At 40.0% G+C, this 25000-nt stretch overlaps 1 long non-coding RNA gene across 1 annotated transcript in view; it reads left to right on the top strand.

Moving 5' to 3' along the window:
- The first annotated feature begins 6211 nt into the window (after positions 1–6211).
- LOC135103969 (uncharacterized) overlaps positions 6212–25000 on the top strand; it is a 54994-nt gene continuing 36205 nt past the window's right edge. Inside the window, exon 1 of the long non-coding RNA XR_010270247.1 lies at positions 6212–6464. This is a non-coding gene — a long non-coding RNA (uncharacterized LOC135103969). The remainder of the gene's footprint in view (positions 6465–25000) is intronic.

The raw sequence follows: 25000 nt of genomic DNA, 5'->3' as shown, positions 1-25000 counted from the left end.
TCGTAGCATTAAATCAGGCGGAAACGAAGCAGCATTAGCGTGGACGGAGTAAAATTATTCAGGATTTTATATAGTTTTGCGTATCATACTTGGCGCTGTGTTAATATATTTTTTTTCGGTTATGTAGTATACATTTAATCCTTTTTCCTGTGTGTATCTTTGAGAGAAATGCAATAAAGGGTAACTAAATACTGTATAAGTGTTTCTTCAGTAATATATTTTTTTTTTTTAAGGAGGGCACTTATTCTTGTATATTGCTTTTATTTTACTTTTATTTCCATCAAGGAGACGGAAAATTTAAGGCCACTCGGGAGAAAGAAGAGAGAAAGACCAAGGAGAAGATTTACGGGCGCACTGAAGGAAGACATGCGGGTGATGGCAGTAACAGAAGAGACAAATACTTACGTGAAGATTGATGTGATCCTATATGGCGATTCCAAAACCCAATGAGGCAGTAAAGAAAAGTGACTAGAGATAAGAAATGAATTATATAACCTATGAAACAGACACGGTACACTGGAGATGTCTGGACTGTCCTGAGAGAATGAATGAAAGAATGTTAGCGAAGAAAATATAAGAACGGACACAGAGAGGGAAGCCACCCAAAGGAACACCAAGGAAAAGGTGGAAAGATGGAAAGACTTTGGAGAGATACAACACGCCAGAACTGAATGAACTTCGAAGAAAATATGCACTATAAAGGAAAAGGGAGTGGAGTTACAGAATATTATGCCAAACTTTGGATACAAGTAAGAAAAGTGACAAAAAGCGATGCGTTTTATTGGAAAGTGAACTGATTTTTGAAGTGACCTATTCTAAGAAGTATTTTCATATTTTTTGTGGCACGTAAAGTGAATTAATCATGTATAAGTAAAGGTAAAGAGTGCTAGAAACTGAAGTGTGGAATATTATAAAGAGAGATATTTGAAGATAGACACTGATTCAAAGGACCATTCTCGTATTTTCTGTTGGATGTAAAGTTGATTAATTAAAATATAACCGTACGCAATTACGGTGGCGGAAATTGATGCGTGGAATATTGGGGAAGCAAAGTGAGTCTCCTTTCTATGTAAATCGTTAAAGGGGGAGGTGGAGGAAATTTGGTATAAAAAAAAAAAAAAGGAGCCAACGAGAGGTTTCAAATGGTCTTGGCGGGTTTCAAGGTGACTGATTCCTTCCTAGAAACTGTTGAATGCACGGATGTTTGTCCCTGCTCAGTTTTGTGGAACGCTTCTGGTGAATACCAGGGCAGCACACTGACTCACTCTTACACACACACATACACACACACACACACACACACACACACACACACACACACACACACACACACACACACACACACTGGTCACCAACAACTCCTGGGTCACTTTTTTTTTCCCCCTTTTTTCTCTGAGTTACAAGTTCTGGCCTCACATCGCCTGCCGTTTTGAAAGATTTGCATGCGTGTCTTTTTTTTTTTTTTGTCACGTGTTGTCAACTGTTTTTTTTCTATTTCCTTTTTTTTCCGTACCGTGTTCAAATTTTCACATGTTTCAGCTTTATTTCCTATTATTCGTTTGGATGCCATTTTCACCTTGCTGCAAAGGGGTCAGTTTTAACACACACACACACACACACACAGTTTATCCTATATCCATGTAACATTGTTGTTGTCGTTCTTATTGTTGTTGTTGATGATGTTTTTGTTGTTGTTGTTGTTGTTGTTGTTGTTGTTGTTGTTGTTGTTGTTGTTGTTTAATAGGAGTAAGGAGTAGTAGTAGTAGTAGTAGTAGTAGTAGTAGTAGTAGTAGTAGTAATATAGTAGCAAGATAGTAGTTGGTAGTAATAGCAGTAGGAGCAGTAACAGTAGTACTAGTAGAAGCAGTAGTAACAGCAGGAACAACAGTACAATACCTATGATATATGAATTAAAATCACAACCATAATGATAATACAACATCAAATGAAATGACACTACAACGTTTTGCTAGTGTGATAAGAGTAAAACCAGTCATTATTCATTTATTTATTCATTTTATTATTACTATTATTTTCTTTATTGCCTCACAGAAACCGGTATTCCTTTCCAACCGCGTGACATGAGGACTGGTCTTCACTTTCCTCTTCCACTTTTCTCCTCTCGGCCACTCCTATGAAAAGAAGGTAATTATTATGTATGTAGGTATATTTAATTATATACCTAATCATATAGCTACAGTCAGTTCAATATTTCGTAATTAAAAACATGTCATTACTTTGTGCGTGGTGTTTGGTTCGTGTTATTTGTTCTTCACTGTTAATAAGTTTGTATTTGTTGTGTTGTAATTGTTTGTTGGTTTGTGTCAGTCTGCCTTTTTGTTCCATTTGTATAGAAGCTTTAATTGGTAATATTGTAACTAGCATGTTTCTCTCTCTCTTTCTCTCTCTCTCTCTCTCTCTCTCTCTCTCTCTCTCTCTCTCTCTCTCTCTAAGGCAGTAATCAATTAATTGTTCATCCATTCATCAGAGAGAGAGAGAGAGAGAGAGAGACGGAATGCATGGGCCATCAGCATCAAAGGTAAGATGAGTCTCTTCCCTCCCTTCCTCCCCACACCACCACTCCCTGCCTGCCTGTGCCGCGTCGTGTTGACTCCCAGTGTTATGTGCCCCATATATCCCAGAATTTATGGCGTGAATAATGTCAGTGGCTGCTTAGGGCGTCTATCAGCCTACTCCTGTGTAACCGCTGCTTTTTACGAGGACATATTCCCGCCTACGTACCTGGCGAAAGAGACGACACATTTTCCCATCAGGTAAGCGCACGGCATCTGTCCCCGATCGTTGCCAAGTGTGTTGACAGCGTGCGGCAGCGACAGGCAGGTATGATCGCTCCACCCACTTGACCTGAATATTTGTTTTGCTCTGAGTGTGAATGAGGGATGAAAGTTGACGGAAGGGAGGGCAAGAAAATATAAGAACGGTAGGGAGTTTGAACGAGGGATGAAAGGTTGAAGGAGAGGAGGGGGTGAGAATATAAAAACGTAAAAAAAAATAATGGTGAATGCATAAGGTCATGAGTGTGAATGAGAGATGAAGGGCCGAGGGAGGGCAGGGAATGAAAGTATAAAAGCATTAGGAAATAATTTACACATAGAAGCTCCTGAGGGATTAAAACTTAATATCTATCACCACAAACCATAAATTTATTCAGTGTCCTTTTAGAAATATCTAATGTCAGCGAAAAAAAAAAAAAGTGAGCTGGCTGCTGAAGTTAAAATTTCATCGGTCATTACATTCTTCAGGCTCTTGGTGTGGTACGATCGTGTGTGGCGTGGGACGATTAATCTGTCTGTCTGTGAGTGAGGTCATCTGCTTGGTGTGTGTTTGTGTGTGGGTGAGATTACCGTGTGTGTGTGTGTGTGTGTGTGTGTGTGTGTGTGTGTGTGTGTGTGTGTGTGTGTGTGTGTGTGTGTTTATTTGTATTTAGGATCATCATCTGTGGGTGTGCCTGTTCATGTGTTTCTGGGATCAGTGTGTGTGTGTGTGTGTGTGTGTGTGTGTGTGTGTGTGTGTGTGTGTGTGTGTGTGTGTGTGTGTGTGTGTGTTATAGTGCTTGCCTGCTAATATGTGTCTTTGATTATTTTCTCCTTTGGCGACACACTTGTGCATTGAAGACTCACCAGGCAATGAAGACATCCACATCTTGTTCTCCTGTTTATAATCACAAATGGAGATGTCTGCCAAATAATTCAGAACCGTAAATGTTACTTCACCCCTTTCACTGCCAGACGGTGTTTTCCATAATCACCTACAATTCATTCAGACATCTATATTTATACTAGGTGGTGATGGTGGCGTAAGTATAGCATTGATGTTGGTAGTGGTGGTGATGGTGGTGGTGTTACTTCCATCCTTTACCCCCATAGTAATAAAACTGAGACGGGTATTCTATAATTCAACATAAAACAATTACGAGAAAGTAACTATAATATTAAATTTGTACTCTCGCTTTCTTTTTCCATTACAAGGGCGCCAGTTTTTACCACAGGCTTCAGTCACGGGGCTCCAAAACGCTTAACTAATTTACACCATACAGAAGGGGGAAAGCAGCAGCATCGGCAGCTTTTAGGCGGAAGAGTGACAGAAGTGGTAGTGAAGGTGACACGCGTGAGGAGGAAAGGGAAAGAGAGGAGCCTTGATGGAAAATATGGATTGTATTGTAGATAGATAGTGTTAATGTTATCAGAGAGAGAGAGAGAGAGAGAGAGAGAGAGAGAGAGAGAGAGAGAGAGAGAGAGAGAGAGAGAGAGAGAGAGAGAGAGAGAAAGACGCATTGTATGTAAAAGAAGTAAAGAAGGAAAAAATGATAGATGGAAAAAGAGATGTAAATCAAGGAAAACACACACACACACACACACACACACACACACACACACACACACACAAAGAGAGAGAGAGTCATTGTTCAAGTAATGTATGACAGCAGTAGTGTTAAATTTTCTTCACCAAGGCTTGGCAGGGACGGCCATCAGTTTCTGGCTGGAAATTATCGTAAAAAAGAGAGTCATTATTTTCGTTTGTCTGTGACTCCAGTGGGCTGCGTAACGAGCGTCTCGATTCATTGGACTGAGGGAAAGTAAATTACAGCATCACGTGAGCCAGATATTGTGATTTGGCATCATTAAATATTTCTCCTGCAGTAAATTAACTCATCTCTTTTATTCCGGCATTTATTTATATTTTAATGAGGATATAGATGTAATATCTAGAGAAATATGAGTAAAGTATGGTGTATTTGTGTATTTCTCTCTCTCTCTCTCTCTCTCTCTCTCTCTCTCTCTCTCTCTCCCTATTAAATTAGTTTATTTTTTTTATTTATTTACATATGTATGTATGCATGCGTATACCTACCTGCCTACGTATGTATGTATGCATGTATATATGTATGTGTGTATGTATCTATCTCCGGTTTCCCAGCACACGAATTTACGTGATGATGTAGCCATTTGCGTGTTACTCAGTCACTGTCAGCAATACCTACTGGATTATAAAGGAATCGCTCAGAAGAGACTAAATTAATTAAAAGAACAGATTGACAATATTCACCACTACTCCTTTCACGCCTCAAACCAAAAGCATTACATCTTTACACACACAAAAATAAATAAATAAATAAATAAACACACGGAAATTAAACCCTCAAACTTATCATCTTGTATACAACTATTATTTCACTCAGGAGGGAATGTGAGAAGAGAAAGACAGACACCGTAAAGAATATTCACAACAAAGGAGAAGGAAGCCGAGCAGGAAACAGCAACAAATATGCGGTCGTGATGCAGACGTCTCCACTTATGCTCGTGTAATTCAAGGGAAATATCTCTGCCTCTCCTTGCTTGCTGGCTGGCTGGCTGGCTGGCTGGCTGGGGTTTAAATTGTGTGCTGCCTCCTCTGTGTGTTAGATATAAGTGAGAGAGAGAGAGAGAGAGAGAGAGAGAGAGAGAGAGAGAGAGAGAGAGAGAGAGAGAGAGGAAGCGACAGGTTATTATTAATTCCTTACTTCTGAAGTCTTCACGACCTCATATGAAGGCAGTTGGCGGCGGCAGATGGCACTCGAGGGAGGCATGTCGCGGCGGGGAGGCAGGGCGGGCGGAATCAGCAGTGGAGTCACGGCGCATATTGCCTGGCTGGGGGGAACGAGCAGTGTTGTGGCCTCGAGGGGAAGCCTTGGTTAGTTACTAGTGTCGTGTTATATTGTTTGGATACGCACACACACACACACACACACACACACATGCCTACTCTCTCTTTCTCTCTCTCTCTCTCTCTCTGATTCACATTAACTCTTTTTCCATTTATTCATCATTTTATTTTTATTTTTCGTCTGTGCTTTGTTATTCTTTCGTCCTTTTTGATACTGTTCTATTCTCTCTCTCTCTCTCTCTCTCTCTCTCTCTCTCTCTCTCTCTCTCTCTCTCTGTAATGAATGAAGCTGTAACGTGTTCATTGAAAACTTTTGAAGCCTTGAAACACTAATTAAAAATGTTAAAATATTGACAATTCAACTTTTATTTGCGTAATGACATAGGTTTAGTTACGATATAAATTCGAAAGGAGAATTTTCGTTACGTTATAGAGTGAACAAAAGATAAGTATCAAAATAAATAAGCTATGAGAGAAAATTATTTATATTTTCGTTATAGTTTCCCATCTAAACACGAGATGGCGGGCAGAGGGAAGGAGGGAGGTGGGAGGGACACACCACGATGACTGCTCATGAACAAAATATCTAGGTGGTTCAGCAGCCTCGACTCGGCGCTGTTTCGGAACACGGCTGGACTCAACTTTCTGTGAGACGACGAGACACGGTAAGGAAGCTGGAGTCATTTCTCGTGAAGGGACGAGAGGCTGCGAAGGAGTGTGGTAATGATCGCTGTGTTGTGTCATAACATCTACACGAATCCTGAGGTGTGTACAAACAGCAGAAATTCATCAGCAATTATGTAAGTGTTAAGCAACCTTTTATCATATTTAGTCTATTTTGTGAACATACTATTAGTGTATTGGTGAGGGACCTGAGTATAGGATGGGGGGGGGAATGTTGTTAAAATGGTCGTGGTAATGTTCGTCGGAGTTGGAGTACAGTAATGTTAGTGCGCTGACCCATGTTGGCGGTGAATGTCCTCTGGTTTATTGTCACCTTGCATCCGTCACGGGGAACGAGGCTGGGAATGTGCGATGTAACGAGGCTCGGAGGGTGAATATCGCAGCTTCCAATTCATTATTTTCTCTTTAATGAGGCTGAGCAAGCGGCATTTTTCCATCCCTTGGCCAGTCATTCTTTACTGGCTACACTGCTCCAGCCGCTGCCCGCGCAACATATATATGCAGGGTTAATCGAGTAATCAAGAGCAATAAGGGTGAATTTCCTCCGGCATTGTCTATAAATTTCAGGAGCAGCCTCGTACTCAAGCCATATTCAGCCTCGTGCAGCGGAATGAATTATGCAAAATACAAAGTAGTAATGAGTTTCAGATAGAGATGCCTTTCTTCTCCCATCATGAGCGAACAGAGGCGGGCGGCTGGCGTCGGTTGTTGCTGCTGGCGGGGATGTTAGTGATACGTATAGATAATAGTGCATCAACTCTCATTGTTATTATTATTATTACTAGAATTCCGCCTGTCTCACTCCAGCTAATGTATCTGTATGTATTGTATTTTCTGGTAAAGAACATCGGGTACTCAGCTGTTAAATACATCACCGTCACAGTTATTATTTCTCTGAATAAGCTTTGGGGAGTTTTATGAGGCAGTTGCGTCAGCTTAGTTTACGTAATAAAATGAATTGCCACTGTAATGACGCATACAAAAAAAAATAGTAGTAGGATTTTACTAATTAACCCTAACCTCCCTTCTTACAATATTTCTTCCCTGTGTCCCTTTACATCTGGTATTTAATCCGTCCTACATGACTTCTCTATTCACACCCATACCCTTTAATCTACAATGTACGTGCTTCCCGCTGCTTCTTTCTCAATTCAGTCGTTCATCGAGTTCATATTTATTTTTTTCCTGCAATACTTCATCCAATCTTGTTCCCTTTATTTCTTATTCTTGCTTTCCTTCCTACCGTTTATACCTTATTTTTCTCATATTTCATACGTTGTTCTCTTTCTTATCCTTTCCTCTTCCTAATAATTTCCATCTTCCTTACTCTTCTTAAATTTACTCTTTCTCCCCTTCTTTACCCTTTTCTTTTCTCTTCCTTTCCCTCTACCTTCTATTCTTTCATATTTTTTTTTCTTCCTTACCCTTCCATCTTCTATACCCTCTCTTCTTCCTTACTTATTCTACCCTTCTTTCTCTTTACCATCTATTTTTCTTACCCTTTCTTCTTCCTTACCTTCACATCTTCATTACCCTCCCATCTCCCCTTCTTTCTTTACTCTCCTTTCACTCTTCCACACTTGCTCTAAACTTCTTTACCATCCATACTTCCATAACACAACCACCAACACTCCTTCACCGTCACCCGTCTCCTCCCCTGTGCTAGTTTCCTTAATTTCCTTTGTAAATGTGAGCGTCAAAGATACACACACTGTCTGCCACCTTCATTTCCCTCTCAGGACTTTCCCATCTGTCTCCTCCTCCAGTTTTCTGTTTCCCGCCGCACCTCTTTTTTTTTTTTTTTCCCCGCGTCATTTTTGTGATCCAGAATGGTGCGAAACAATAGATACAATGCAGCGTGTCAAAGCAGTCAATTTACGATATTTTTTTGTCTTTTTTTGGCTTTCTTTTCAGTAGTTTTTTTTTTTAAGTGTGTGTGTGTGTTTCCTCTCTCTGTGGAACAAACGTGGGGTGAGAAGGGATTCCCACGGACACACACACATTCACGCACGCTCCCTCCCTCCCCTACCACCACAAACACAAACACGTTCACTGTTTCATTCGCTCGATTACAGAGAGGTGAGTTTATTTGCTGACTCATTCACTAACGTTCACTCACTGACCTGCTGGTTCACTCCTTCACTGTCTCCTTCATTGGCACATTGCCACACACACACACACACACACACTGTATCATCATCTGTGCAGTAAAAGAAAGGGACACACACACACACACACACACACACACTGCATCACCATCTGTACAATAAAAGAAAGGGACACACACACACACACACACACACACACACACACACACACACTGCATCACCATCAGTACAATAAAAGAAAGGGACACACACACACACACACACACACACACACGCCAGAGGGACCTTCGACCAGGCGGATCCTAAGGGGGGATTGGAGCGATAGGACAAGATACAGATATGAGATTGTGATCGGAGGAGCACAACGGAGAAGAGAGGGTGACAGCATAAGCAGAAGGATTAGAGGTCAAGAAAAGGTCAAGAATGTTGGGCGTATCTCCAAGACGGTCAGGAATACGAGTAGGGTGTTGCACCAATTGCTCTAGGTCATGGAGGATAGCAAAGTTGTAGGCTAGTTCACCAGGATGGTCAGTGAAGGGAGAGGAAAGCCAAAGCTGGTGGTGAACATTGAAGTCTCCAAGAATGGAGATCTCTGCAAAAGGGAAGCGGGTCAGAATGTGCTCCACTTTGGAAGTTAAGTAGTCAAAGAATTTCTTATAATCAGAGGAGTTAGGTGAGAGGTATACAGCACAGATAAATTTAGTATGAGAGTGACTCTGCAGTCGTAGCCAGATGGTGGAAAACTCGAAGATTCAAGAGCGTGGGCACGAGAGCAGGTTAAGTCATTGCGCACATAAACGCAGCATCCAGCTTTGGATCGAAAATGAGGATAGAGAAAGTAGGAGGGAACAGAAAAGGGGCTACTGTCAGTTGCCTCAGACACCTGAGTTTCAGTGAGGAAAAGAAGATGAGGTTTAGAAGAGGAGAGGTGGTGTTCTACAGATTGAAAATTAGATCTTAGACCGCGAATGTTGCAGAAGTTAATGAAGAAAAAGTTGAGGGGGGTGTCAAGACACTTAGGGTCGTCGACAGAAAGGCAGTATATATTAGTATCAAAACAAAGCCAACTTCAGTAATAAAGTACAAAAAATCGTAATATGGGGCCGAAATGTTTTTTTTTTTTTTTCGTCCTCTCCTCAGGACTACCTCTTCCTCTTCTCTCCCCCTAATACTCCTCGCTTCTCCTCTACCTTCTCCTCCTCTTTCTTCTACTACATACACAATCTAGAAAACATCTTTTAACACCTGAAAAACCCTGAAATATGAGGGAAATATTAACGAAGAGATACAGGAAGGGCGGGGAGCAGGGAAGGTCTCGGTCTGGGTCCGATGACGTCATGTTTTCAGGGGGGTAGCTCTGAACAGAAGGGCTGCACCTTCAATACTCCTCCTCCTCCTCCTCATACACTCCCACACGGAAACACTTGGGAAACCCTATAAATTATCCTAAATAATGATGGGGTGAGACGGGAAATTCTTACGTCAGCTCTGGCGAGATAGGGCCGGATTTGCCGGGGCTCAGCGGGGCGAGGGAGGGTGGGATGGGGTGAGGCGCCAAGGATACCGTGGTGTGGTTGTATGGTGTTAACAATGCACTCCCACCCGCTTCTCTGCCGTGTGTGTGTGTTTGTGTGGTGCCGATCATAGACGAGCCACAAATCTGTATATATAATTGATGTTTAAACATTTGACTGCCACTTGGTACATCTTTCCCTAATTAATTACCAATCACTCTGAGACACCTTTACTTGTTCTACAGCCACTTCCAGTCATTGAACTGGAAAAAAAAAAAAATTGCAATATATATATATATATATATATATATATATATATATATATATATATATATATATATATATATATATATATATATACACACACACTTTATGTATATTATGTGTATATGTACTTTTGTATATTCGTACTTTTGGGAAAAATCTTAACTTTGTGTAAGAAATAAATGAAAAAAGAAGAAAACATAACAAAGTGCTAATTCTCAGATAACGAAAAGAAAAAGAAAAAAAAAAACACGTTTTGCCTGTTCATCACCCAGGTTTATACCATGTTAGAGTTTTGTCAATAGTAACCCTTAATATCCACATCCCGTTTTTTCTCCATTTTCTCTCATGCGCAGAGCCTCAGTGGATATACTTAACTATTCTGTTAAATTTTGCCTTGGTTTAGTTTTCTGTTAACAAATGTAGTTAAGGTTTACTTTTATCAATTTTTTTTTTTCAGTAAGAATCTATAAGCGTGCAACTTCTCCGTGGTCTGCGTCTCCGTCGGTGCAGGTTATTTGTGTTATTGTGTGCTTAACAAGTCGGGAGGGGGAAGACCTGCATTTCTATTCCCAGTGTGGTGTTGGTGCGGGTGTTAGTTCCTGTTTGTGTCTTGCGTCGCTTCTGGGGATGTGAATGCCTACGAGATTATTATTGATGTTTTTGTTGCTGTTGTTATTGTTATTATTATCATTACTACTACTACTACTACTACTACTACTACTACTACTACTACTGCTATTACTACTACTACCACTACTACTACTACTACCACTACTACTACTACTACTACTGTTGCTTTGAAATTCTAATCAACGCTAATTACATAGTGACAGATTAGTATGGAAACTGTGTAATTGTCGTAATTGTGAGCAATTAGTGCCCCTTTATCTTTGTTTATTTATCGTTTTATTTGTTTATTTATTGATGTATTTATGTATCTATTTATGTACATATCTATTTGTTCATTTACTTACTGATTTATTTTATTATTTTTTGTTTGTCTTCATATTTGTTCTGTTTTATTTATTCATTTATTTTTTTGGTTTGATTTCATTCTTGCCCTACTTCATTTTCTCTTTTATTTCATCTCTTCTTATTTTACTTTTTATCATGTTTTATTTAGGTGTGTGTGTGTGTGTGTGTGTGTAGCTGTGAATATGAGTGTGTTGATCGGTCTGACGACAAATAAACTTAGAATAAATATGAACTGTTAAGTCTCCGATGAACAACTTGGGTAGAGGGAAGGATAATGCGAGAGGAGAGAGTTTTGATTCCCGGCATTGAAAACACGGGGCAGGGACAGGAGTTGTCAGATGAGTGATGACTGAGTGGCGGTAGAGTGGTGTGCACCGTAGATGAGGACAAGGGAAGGAGGGAGGGAGGGAAGTGGGAATTTGGTTGAAGAAGGTTGAAATGGATGAAGGATGTCTTGATCATAAATGGAAGCGTATCAGTTACTTAATATTAAAGATGATGATAGTAACGTTCACAGTACTTTTTTTCATCAATAAAGTAGTTCTGAAAAGAGAATGTGATTAGATTTTATAATGAGAATATAACGAAAAGAATTTATAAATTCTACTGTGTATTTTAAGACTTAATGAGAAAATTTATGTAATCGTATGTTACAGTTAACTATTTCACTGTTGTAGCTTTTTTCTCAGCTTAATGAAGAAGTCTTGGGGAAATTAGAATATGTTCAAAGCAAAAGAGATGAGCGAATGCTTCTTTTTATTTATTTTTTTTAGTGTATGTAATATAATAAGATTGTCATGGACTATTCAAATATAATAATAAAATTCTAATGTCATTAGCAGTCAGGTTTAAATGGTTCAACCTGCAAATCACATCAATGCAGGTGATGGCGAGGCAGCAAGCATGGTGTCTGAAACCTTGCACGCTCCCCCTCTGCTGACGTGGAAAACTTACTACTGTCCAGGCTGTGGCATTCCTGGCAGGAGGTTATGGGCGTTAGTGTCGGAATCTAATGCCACACAAAAAAAAAAAAAGTCAGTATCGAACTTTCATAAAATTTCATCTTTATCTTTCAGTATTCGCTTCATAAAGACGGAAGTGCCTCAAAGTGGGCAGTGATTTTTTTTTATAATTTATATGTAAGAGGACCTCTGGCAAAGCGCAACAAAATGTAGAAAAGAAAAAAAAAAGAAAAGAAAAGCCCATTGAAACCACAAACAGTAAACAATGAGCCAAAATTATGGGGAAAATTGTCTTGAAATGAGCTACAGTGGATATTCATTCCTGTGTTTCGCCAGTCCCTTGTTCCTCCAGTCCGTGATTTGATTTGTGCCTCAACGCGCGAGTCAGGCCAAGACGTGCGTGTGTGTCTGTATTAATTAAGCCGGCGCGCCTCGGGACGGCCGCGTGTATTTGGCTCTTGAAGGGATTAACAAAGTTATGAGAACAAATAAATTATTTTATATTTTCCGTACAGAAAAAAAAAAAAATAGGCACCTGCGTATAGCAATGCTTTATAAAGGAAGAGAACTGCTGCTCAGTCTCAGAAAGCGTGTAGGACAAACAGTGCCGAGGTTATCGCCACACCAGTTCTTCGCTGCCTCTTCAAGCACTTCCTTCCGCGTGATTTTTGATAGAGGTGGAGCATGTGGGATTTCCTTACTTTTCCTAGACCTGCAAACCAAATCAAATGACGGCCGGTGATACACTGAAGAATGAAATCTACCTTTTAAAATTTTTTATGTGCAGAACGAGTTTGCGAATACGTATACACCAGAAATAATAATAATAATGATAATAATAATAATAATAATAATGATAATAATAATAATAATAATAACAATAATATATATATATATATATATATATATATATATATATATATATATATATATATATATATATATATATATATATATATATATATATATATATATATATATATATATATATATATAAACGAATGTTATTTTATCGTGACCCTAATAAATGTCGCTCTTTATATATATATTTTTTTTTTCACTGGACCTTTTCATCATCAGTGTGACACGAGCGTGTTTGTCCTTGCGAGCTGCGTCCTTGGGGGTCCTAAGGAAGTAAAGACCGTTCTTAAAAAGAGGAAAGAGATTCTAATGAAGAAAGGTAACCAGAAAAATGATTTATGAAGAAAAGTAACCAAGAAAATAATTCATTAGCCTCTGAAACCCAAGCCTGGTGAAGTCACGCACAGCACGCTTCCACTTACTTTCCTCCTCTGGCAACGCACACAGCCTTCCACTTTCTTCCATCACGCAAAGAAGGAAAGCTTGAAATATCAACAAGAAGTCCACACCTGGACCGCAACTACGCTGCTAGATTTTGAGTGTGTGTTCTTACAGCCGGGAAAGGAAAAAGGATTCACTGGGCAAATTGTGTTGAGTTGCTGTAAACACCTGATCCTCGAAGCGTACAAGGCTGGCAGCTTCTCATGAATTACGTTTGTGATACTGAGGGCCATATTCTGAATCGATTTGCTCTCCCACCACGACTATTTTCAAAGGCCACAGAGATCAATAGCCGGGCTCTCAAGACTGTTTCTCCCGTTAATAATGTAGAAATCTTGTAGATATGTCACTAGAACCATAACGACACCCTTAAAAACCTTAACTTAAAACCTTAAAAAACTTAACTAATACAATGAAATGAAGGTACAGCAAAGAAGTGTTTCAGAACATGGTCTTAATAACTGACGAAGCCTTTCTCTGCCACCAGGATCGAGAAGGCTGAAGTGGAAGGATGGGAAGGAAAGCAGTATTTATAGCAACAGCCGCGAGGGTTACTGCAGGATAGAGGCGATGCTTTGATGGAGCGTAACAAGGCCTGACCCTAAGCTGTTGGTGACTGGTGAGAATAAATGACGGATGCATTAAGCTGCCCTTTTTGCAGCTCGCATTAAACAGATGTAGGATATGACAGGAAAATAAAAAGACAGACAGACAGACAGACAGAGAGAGAGAGAGAGAGAGAGAGAGAGAGAGAGAGAGAGAGAGAGAGAGAGAGAGAGAGAGAGAGAGAGAGAGAGAGAGAGATTATTCTCGGTGACGTCAGCGTTGCGTAGCAGCAAACCTCTGTTTCTGGAGTATCGGTGATATCCATGCTATAAAAACGCATAGCTGACCTTTTGCCCTTGAAGGTCGCGCACTTGACGATATTTCTAACCTGGATTCTCATTATCGTGACGCCTTGGGCTTGGTATCTTGCCGCGGTGACCTTAGACTTTCCAGTAAGGGTAAACGTTTCAGTGCTATCTTATATCATAAGGAAGAAAGGGAAGCTGCGAGAAGCCATCAGGCCTACACGTAGCAGTCTTTTAAGAAACATGTACCTACTTCCATCTACCTTACCTAATAATCTTCACTCACATTGTCATAGTCGTCCTTCCTGATCATCATCTCAGCAGCTATTACCACTGACAGCCACTACTAATACAGTGCACAAGGCAAGGCTCTATTGATTTACCCTGCGTCTCTGGCTCTGGTCAGTTTATTCCAGATTGGTTGGTAAGTCTAGTTCCAGAGGTGTCTTGATACTCTTAATTCAGTTACTGTAATGTGAATGAAGAAAATATAAAACAGGGAAGACCAGAGTAAACCAGGAAAGGGATAAAAGAGGGAGGATATTGGTTACTTATTGAATTGGTAAGACAGACAGAAGATAGTTATAGTTATGTGTGTGTGTGTGTGTGTGTGTGTGTGTGTGGTGACAGTAACAAGAGCACTCGTCCTCCCCAACCTCCATTATGTCTCTTCGACTGTCAGCACAATGAATATAAATAAGTTTGGCATCTTTTCATCAGGATACACTCTGTACACGTATGCCTGTGTGTGCGTGTGTGTGTGTGTGTGTGTGTGTACAGCGTGCATACGTAAGCTTGCATCTATCAAATAAACAAGAAAACAACACACACGGACAGGCATGGAAACTGACACACAAAGAAGTTAATCCTACGCACACACAAACCAGAAGACTAAAAAGAAGGAAAAAAAAAAGACCACCACCACTACCACCAGCACCGCCACTCAAAGAATAATGAAAAATAACACTGCCTGGCATCCCTCCCTCCCCCCTTGCTTCACTCCCCTGGCCGTCAGTGCGACAAAGATGGATGGCGGCCCATTATTCGCGCTACAACCCGCCTATAAACATATTACTTCGCCGGCATCACGTGTTCTCGACGCGCTGTGCTGTGAGGCGCCGCGCGTTATGAGAAGGTGCGCGGGTGGGAGGGAGGGATTATGGCTGAGGGAGAGAGGAGGGGATAGGCGGGGAGGGGAGGGGGTCGCTGGCTACTGGTTCGTTCCACTTACTTGAGTATTTTCAGGGATAAGTTTAGGGAAGGCTCTCTCTCTCTCTCTCTCTCTCTCTCTCTCTCTCTCTCTCTCTCTCTCTCTCTCTCTCTCTCTCTCTTTCCGTAATTGAACCCTTCTTTTGTTCTGGTCGCGTTTTCTTTAATAATATTCAATACACGGTTTCACTTCATGTTTCACTACAGGAATTTATACAACAGTGATGTATTCCGTGTATTTTATGAAGGTGAGAGGGAAAGAAACTAAAAGGTATTATATATTTTAATCCTGTTCGCTTGAGAGAGAGAGAGAGAGAGAGAGAGAGAGAGAGAGAGAGAGTATGGTAATTCGTTTATGTTGATTTATTGGCGTTTTCCTCAGATTTAGTATCCCAAAGTTATTTTAATATGATTGTTTTGACTGCTCACGATAAAAAAAAAAATAGCTGATAAAGGAGAAAGAAAAAAAATATATATATATATACGAGTATGTAAAGTTTCAAATACGAGTATATAGAAAGTTGTAATGAAACGCTACTCTGCAAACTTGTAACTCAGTTCTGCAATGCTGATTCTGCTTCACGTATTCATTCCTTTTTACTTCATATTTTTCTTTGCATATAATCCAGAGTTGCTGATAAGGATCCTCGCTTTGCTCTCGTGAATGCATGTTACTTGATTCGTATTACTGCATCGACATTTTTTAATTTATTTATTCATTTTTTTTTTATTAGTGGAAGTGCTTTCTGTTACTATTCCTGCTATCACTACAACTCATTCTGCTGTTCCTGATGTTGATGAAAAGATACAACCAAAATTCATAGCGTTTTAAAATATTAAATAGGTATTTGAAGAACACACACACACACACACACACACACACACACACACACACACACACACACACACACACACACCAGCAGCAAAGCAACAGCAGCAGCAGCAGCACCAGAAGCGGATATAAAGAGTAAAACTTGCAGCTGTCGCCATTAGCAGACACCAAACGAGGCAGGTAGTTAGCGGCAATATATTTGGCAACGCGCTCAGTAAAAAGGGACTTATGGCTCAATTAGCGACCCTGGCCGCCCCGACACCACCTCATTACCCCGACGAGGCCGCGGGAAAGACACGCCGGCGCCGAAATTCACTCCGCTAACCTACTGTGTACTCGTATCCTTCCTCCCTTCGCTGCCCGCGTTACTGCTTCCGTCACCGTCTTCGTCAGATCGATGAACAAAAAGAGGCAGATATGTTGTCGCTTAGGAGGCTGTTTGTCTTGGTGGCACTAATCTAAAGTTAAATGTGAGATAGTAATGATAAAGCTTCGTTTTCTTTGCCTCTGCCGACTTGTGCGGGACAGAAAACGCGGGGTTACTATACTAATTTCTGTCCCTTTGGAAATAGAGAAGCTGTATCTGTTTTCCTTCAGGTATAGTTTCATTATTAACAGCATTTTTCTCTTTTTTTTTTATCTGTGTTCGTATTTTTCTCACGTCACATATTTGTCCATTTCTTTCCCATTTCATGTCTGCACGTATATCTCTCTTTGTGTTTTATGCATATACTTTTATCTCTTCCACCATTTCTTTCTCGTCCTTTAGTTATGTATCCGTTTTTGTTGTTTTCTTTTCGCTCTATACAGTTTCTCTCCCTTATCTGTGTTTTGGTTCTTTGCGCGTCGCCTTCCCTTTGCTGCTTTCTTTGTTTCTTTCTCTCTCCTGTGCAGACAACGGGGATTAATGGAGCAAGAATGATGCCACGCGAGGATTGATACTTGGCGAGATAGGATGGCTCTCTCTCTCTCTCTCTCTCTCTCTCTCTCTCTCTCTCTCTCTCTCTCTCTCTCTCTCTTGTTTAATTTTTGTGTTAGTTTCTATATTTTCATTCCTCCTTGTCGGTTTTGATGTTTTTCTTTTATTTACTTTCATTTTCTTTATCTTCCATTTTTACAGTGTCATTCTTGTTCACCTGATCAATAATGTGTTACTTCACCATTTCTTTCGTCTTCCTTTACTTTCTCTTCTTCCTTCATTCATACCTTCATTTCTCTGATTATGTTCTTTCCTCTTGTTACTGGTCTTCTACCATCTCCCTTTATTTATTTATTTTTTTCCTTACCTTATATCAACTCTCCCTCCCTCACTCCTCCTCCTCCTCCTCCTCCTCCTCCTGCTTTTCCTTTCATACCTTCATTTCTCTACTGAAAATCTTTACTCTTGATCTTTCAAATCATCATCTACTCTGTTTTTCCTTCCTTACAACAACTCCTCCTCGTCCTCCTCCTCTCAGTCCCCCAGTAGCAGCAGCAGCAGGAGGAGGAGGAGGAGGAGTAGGAGGAGCCCCGTGCGATAGATAGATGCTCAATATTGCAAATGGCTACTGCAATGGCCTGGCGATCGTCCCAATTATAGGCTGCCAATTACGTGGCGTTTTATTCGTCCATTTTGCCTCAGGAAATTGGGGGGTAGTGTCATGATGGGGGATTCCAACCTGTTTACAGCCCGTGACTAACACCTGCATAGACTGTTGTGGTGTGCGTGTGGTGTGGGGTGGGGGGGGTTGTGTTTTGTGTGTGTGTGTGTGTGTGCGTGTGTGTGTGTGTGTGTGTGTGTGTGTGTCTCTCTCTCTCTCTCTCTCTCTCTCTCTACTCTCTCTCTCTCTCTCTCTCTCTCTCTCTCTCTCTCTCTCTCTCTCTCTCTCTCTCTCTCTCTCTCTCTCTCTCTGGACTCTTTATTGCATTAACTGCTTGTTAGGGGTAACTGGTATTGACCTTGCTAACATCTCCACTTTTATCCTTTTTCTCTCTCTCTCTCTCTCTCTCTCCTCTCTCTCTCTCTCTCTCTCTCTCTCTCTCCTCTCTCTCTCTCTCTCTCTCTCTCTCTCTCTCTCTCTCTCTCTCTCTTTTTGTGTATCCACAGGTTTTTATTCCGGTCAAAGATGGCTTTTGTTTCCAGATGAATATATTTTCCAGACATTTTTAGAGCTGTGTCCTAATGCTACAAACGTTTATTTTTCTTATACATCCTAGTTGGTAATCGAGGGAATCAAAGTAAGTACTGAAAACATTCGTATATATGTTCTCGCTCTGCAACCATTGGCAGGAGAGGAAAGGCTGGAAAAGTTGAGCGTTTGCCTTAAATATAAAACTTTTCACGCTTGCTTTTTCCTGACCTGAATTTTACGCGAGCAGCAATTATTGTTCTCCCTCGCAGCGTTTTGTTCCCGGCCCGTGCCGTGCTTCTCCTGTTTTCTGTTTAGTTAAGCATGGGGAGACTCGTGTTTATTGTCGTGTTGATCGTGTTATTGATTTCATAGTTTATTGTAGTATGTATTTCTTCTTTCTTGATCTGCTTATTGATCGATGATTTACATATTTCATGTATTTATTTATTAATTCATTTTCGTTTTGTTAAGCATGAGGAAAATCGTGTTTATTATCCTTTTTATTACATTATTTGATAGTTTTTGTTAATGTTTAATATTCTTTTTTTTTTTGCTATTTTTTTTTTTTTTTTGTTAAATATTGTTTTTGTTGTGCAGCAACAGTAGCATAGTAGCAGCAGCAACAGTAGTAATAGAAGTAGAAGTACCAGCAACAGCAGCAACAGCAACAATAGTAGTAATAGAAGTAGCAGTAACAGCAACAGCAGCAGCAGCAACAATAGCAGTAATAGAAATAGCAGTAGCAGTAACAGCAGCAGAAGCAGCAGTAACAGAAGTAGCAGCAGGAGCAACAGCAGCAGCAGCAATAGTAATAGAAGTAGTAGTAGCAGCAACAACAGCAGCACCAGTAGTAGTAATAGAGGTAGTGCTAACAGCATCAGTAGCAGCAGCAGTAGTAATGGTAGCATGAGGAGCAGTGTCAGCAGCCCGTTTCAATTCCTTCTCGTCCATTCATTAGTTCCTCTCTTCTAAAAGTCGGCTCACATCATGCATATTCTCATTCATGGATGTATTTTGCAATGCTGTCACATCCGCCGCCTCGCCCTGATGACTTGAACGCACGTGTATGAATGATCTTGTCTGGCATGTGTCATTCGTGATATTTACACCATTAAACTAGTTCTCTTTTAATTTCTTTCCTTTTTGTTGTTCTTGTTTATTTATTTTTATTTTTTTTTATTATGCGTTATTTGCATTATATAACTCCTTGCTTCCATTTTTTTTTTTTTTTTTTTTTTTTAGTGAATTTATGTTGTGTAGTTACGGCTCGGAAGTTATAGTTTTTTTCTAATTTTATTTTTCGGTGAGGGCAATTTGAAATGTATCTTTTATCTTGCATATAGTTCCCAAATCTAAGTATAATACATTACATAAATGGATAATACAAAAAGATCCTTCCAACTGGATTAAGTTGACTTCTGAATTTAACATATATATATATATATATATATATATATATATATATATATATATATATATATATATATATATATATATATATATATATATATATATATATATATATATATATATATATATATATATATATATATATATATATATATATATTTTTTTTTTTTTTTTTTTTTTTTTTTCATTCTTTATTTGTAAGAAAGAACGGAAAAAAAGAAAATAATATATAAAAGGTTATTCGTAATCTCTCTCTCTCTCTCTCTCTCTCTCTCTCTCTCTCTCTCTCTCTCTCTCTCTCTCTCTCTCTCTCTCTCTCTCTCTCTCTCTTGCGGAATAAATGAAAGTATGCATTTTGTTTTTTTTACACTTATAAAGAGAAGATTGGAAATACATTCTGTTGTGTAAATTTGCAATTAGCGAAGCGTGAAGTGAAATCATGCATTGGAAATTATTAAAAGAAAAAAAAAAAACATAACGATCAAAGAAAGGTTTCATTTATGCTTTCCTTTTTTAGTCGTATGTTAGTGTTGCTACTGTATTTTTTTTATTATCAAACAGAAACCCTTTAATTAATACGTGAATATTGGCTCATTAGTAATTTTTGCATCTGTTTATTCATTTTTATTTATTGGTCTTGATGATGAGTAACTACACAAAGGTAATGCTTGTGACGTACGTGTGTCTGTGTGTGTGTGTGTGTGTGTGTGTGTGTGTGTGTGTGTGTGTGTGTGTGTGTGTGTGTGTGTGTGTGTGTGTGTGTGTGTGTGTATGTATGTGTGTGTGTGTGCGTGTGTGTGTGTGTGCGTGTGTGTGTGGAGTCATGAGCTGCAAGGATGAAATGAATAGAAGGGAAATAGGAAAAAGAAATAGAGAAAAAGAAGATTAAGTAAAACAAAGGTTACAAGAAGCTCACGGCGGTCAGCTCAGGTCGGTCAAGGTGACTGTGTGTGTGTGTGTGTGTTTGTGTGTGTGTGTGTGTGTGTGTGTGTGTGTGTGTGTGTGTGTAAGAACGAGAAAAGATTTTTTTTTTCCTATTTCCATCACAAGAAATGTTGTTATGCATTTACACACACACACACACACACACACACACACACACACACACCTTTTTGTCAACTCACCACTGTCATTTTCATCTCTCTCTCTCTCTCTCTCTCTCTCTCTCTCTCTCTCTCTCTCTCTCTCTCTCTCTCTCTCTCTCTCTCTCTTGTTGCTGTTCTCTTATCTTTTCGTCATTTTATTGCATTTGTTTCCCCTTCCTTCATTCACGGCTGACTCACACGTGTCCCTCATTTCCTCCTTCACGCCTCACAACCTCACATTTTTCTTTCCCTTCACTTCACTTGTCCCTTCCTTTATCTCTCCCATTCCTGGCCTTTCGCTTCCCTTCCCTTCCCTTCCCAATTTTTTTTCTCTTGCCTTGCCTTCCCTTCTCTTGCCTTACCTTCCCTCCTTTTCCTATCCCTTTCTTTGCAAAACCTCTCTCATTCATTTTCATAACATTCCTACTCACGCAACTGTCGTCTTCCTCTTCGTGTTTCCTTTCTTTTCCTTCGCCAAGTTCCTTACTCCCTACTCTTTCCTCTCTTCCTCTCCCGCCTATTTACAAGTTATACCTTCACAGTCTTCGTTTTCTTTTCCTGGCGGCGAGTTTGTTACCGCTTACTTTCTATACTCACTTTTTTACTTTTTTTTTTTTTCTTGTTTTGTGTCTCGTTTTATTTATTTTTTTTTCATTGAATGCCGTTCATTTGTTAATTATCGTAGAGGGTTAATGGAAACAGTATTAGTGAAAGTGCTTAAACAGACGATTACATAACTTAAATGATGAATATATACTATGCAAAAGGAACGTAACAAAGTATATTAGGGAATTGACTATATTACGTAACTATTAATTATACGAAATGCGCAAAGAAAGAAGAGTTTTGATATATGAACCCGTGAAAAGTGAGAAAATTTATGATAACTTTACGAGGAGACGATGGTGTGGTGCTTTGATGGAAAAACCGTGACGAGGAGTAGAAGAGACGAAACGCGGCAGCAGAGAGAGGCAGACGCGCTGATTCATAATGGAAAAGACTTGGCCGGGCAATTGAAGCGTCACACAGGAGAACTGGACCAATGTGATGGCGCCGCTGTGTGCAATAGGCAAGAACAGGCGCATCTAACAACTCTACAACCTGGAGGTGAAGTATTGCCATTATTTTGGCTTTAACACTTTTCTATCCTTTTTTCTCTGCTTCCTCGGGACTTCCAGCTATTCCACAAACACTCTCTCTCTCTCTCTCTCCTCTCTCTCTCTCTCTCTCTCTCTCCTCTCTCTCTCTCTCCTCTCTCTCTCTCTCTCTCTCTCTTAAGCCACGGTAGGAGGAAACACCCGGGGAATGTTATCGTGTTATATTTGCGTCCTGTCGTGTGCTACTGTTGGTGCTTGATGCAATTATAGATAAGACATTGTTTTCATTCCTTGTTTCCTCCACCTTTCTCCTTTTACCTCCACCTTTCTCCTTTTACCTACACCTGAACGCTTCTTCCTTCCATTCCAGTCCCCTTCTATTTCCTCCTACCTTCTTCCTTCCTCCCACCTTTCAGTTTCCCGCCCATTAGATGAAAGGAAGGAAGAGAAAGGCTTAGAACTGATAGGACTTGTTGTTACGTCAATGACTTGTTTGTGTTTCTACTTCTGTGTTTCCTGGTTCCTGTGTTTATTTGGTCCTTTGTACGTGTGGGAGAAAGAGAGAGCGAGGGCGAAAGACAGAGAAGAGAAGCAGATGTACTGTATAAAGAAGCACACACACACACACACACACACACACACACACACACACACACAATAATGAGTAAAGAGCGGAGTCCCCCAGCCTGCAATGGAGTCCTTAAAGCGGCCAGGCCAGGACTCAAAACAGCCACTGACCTCCCATCCCTTACCGCCTCCCTCAGGTGGTGCGCGCCCCAATTGCGCCGCCCTGTCTCCTCTCTCACACCTCGGCAGTAGAGTATTGTTAGCTGGGAGTGTTAATAGTTGAGAGTGATTTAGTTGTTAATGTAGTGGAGGCGGTTGGGACGAAGTAGTAGCTGTAGATGTTGTTTGTGGTACCATTTTCTACGAGGTGCACCGGTCTAGGAAAACAAAAAGAAAGGAAGAAAAAAGACTCAATGACGTGCCAAATGGATTATCCAGAATAGGAGGATACTGACAGATATATTGATATAAACGGAGATACGTAGGATAGGAGAGTTGTTTGTTTTGTTTTGGTAGTAGTTATAGTAAAGGTAGTATTGGTGGTATAGTAATAGTAGTAGTAGTGATGGTGATGGTAGTGATAGCAGTGTTAGTAGAAGTAATAGTAGGAACAGTATTAGGAGTAGCTGTAGGGGAAGTGATATCTAGTGGACGCAGTAGATACAATTAGTACCAGCAGCAGTAGCGAAAGGGGCTGCCAGTAGTGTTAGCAGCATTAGCGGTAATCTATAATCCCAGAATGCACCGTGACAAACTGCATGATATTCGCTGACTCCAACATTTAATTCCTTCACTGCCAGCAGCTGGGCGCAATCCATACAAGATAACTGACTGTCCCCCTCTGCTTTAATATAACTAACACTCATCCCTCACCCTGACCCCGGCCACCGCATCCAACCTTTTTCACCTACTCTGCTCAGAAAGAAACGAAAAATAATCTTCACTGTAAATTGCATATCTCAGCCTTTTCTAAGTTGCTGGATTTGCGTTCATCATTTTTTCCCTTCTTAGATGATGAGTTTGTTCAAGGATTACAGCACGTTATGATCCCAGTGTTGTGGTTCGTGATATCTACGTGTCTATCTGTTTGTCTGTCTGTCTGTCTCCTTGTTTATTTATCTATTTATCTATTCCATCAATTCTATCTATCTACTTATCTATCTATTTATCTGTATCTGTCTGTCTGTCAGTCTGCTTGCCTGTTTGTCTGTCTGTCTGTCAGTCTGTCTGTCTGTCTGTCTCTGTCTACTCATCCATCAATTCAAGTGTTCTGTTCTCTCATACTTATGCTGTAATGTCTCATAATGCTGGGCTCCCTTACAGTATATCTCAAAATAGGATGTTATTACCTGGTCGCTCCATCACCTTTACTCCTGTGTCTCGCGGTCTTCAATATTTCAGTTTCCCTTAGTGCTGCAAAAGTGTAAAAGAAAACGAAGACGGATTCATGCATCGAACCGAAAATACAGCTTAGCATTTGCATCTGTTAATTTTCTCCTTTTCTCCTTGTTGATTATAAGTTTTAGAGAAAGTATCGTACATTTTTTTCTTTATCACTTTATCTCTCAGCGTTGCTTGTCTAAATGTTAGTAGCGTTTCTTTCTTTACTTTCCTTGCACTCAAGTTTCACGAGTCATAAAAAAAGGACATAAGAACATAAGAAAATAAAATAAGGGAAGCTGCAAGAAAACACGTCAGGCCTACACTTGACAGGCACAGTGACGGAACGCATTGAAAACGGACGTGTCACTGAAAAAAAAAAAAAAAAGCTTCTGTTGTTGGTCTGTAAAGGAAATGGCAGGTGTGTGTATCTCATTAACATGACAATTGGGCAATTCCGCACTTACCCTTTTTGGTTTATAGAAGCAATTATTGTGTAATGTAATTGCTGTGGCTATGATAGTAATAGGAATGACGTATTGCAAAGGGGGATGCGTTGGTGGTGGAGATGGTGGTGGTGGTAGTAGTAGTAGTAGTAGTAGTAGTTGTTGTTGTTGTTGTAGTGGAAAAGGAGGAGGAGGTTGATTGTGATTAGAAGTAGCAATAGTGTGTTAATAGTGGTAGTAGTAGTAGTTGTAGCAGTAGTAGTAGTAGTAGTAGTAGTAGTTGTAGCAGTAGCAGTAATAATAGCAGAAGCAGCAGGAAGAGTAAAGAGAGCTGTAAGACTGCACATCGCACGGTAAATGAATGTAGTATATATATAAAAAAAAAGAGTAAAAGACAAATGCTTATATATATAGAGAACTCTTAACATGAAAGACCCTCATAAACCATCCCAGTGCTCATGGCTTTCTAGTAATGATATCTCTCTCCACACAAACCTGCAGCATCACGAACACAAACATCAACTTAGTCCATCCTT

Source organism: Scylla paramamosain, chromosome 10 (assembly GCF_035594125.1).
Source record: "Scylla paramamosain isolate STU-SP2022 chromosome 10, ASM3559412v1, whole genome shotgun sequence".
Classification (NCBI taxonomy): domain Eukaryota; kingdom Metazoa; phylum Arthropoda; class Malacostraca; order Decapoda; family Portunidae; genus Scylla; species Scylla paramamosain.
The sequence above is the reverse complement of the archived record's forward strand: the minus strand, read 5'-3'. Positions and strand labels throughout refer to the sequence as shown.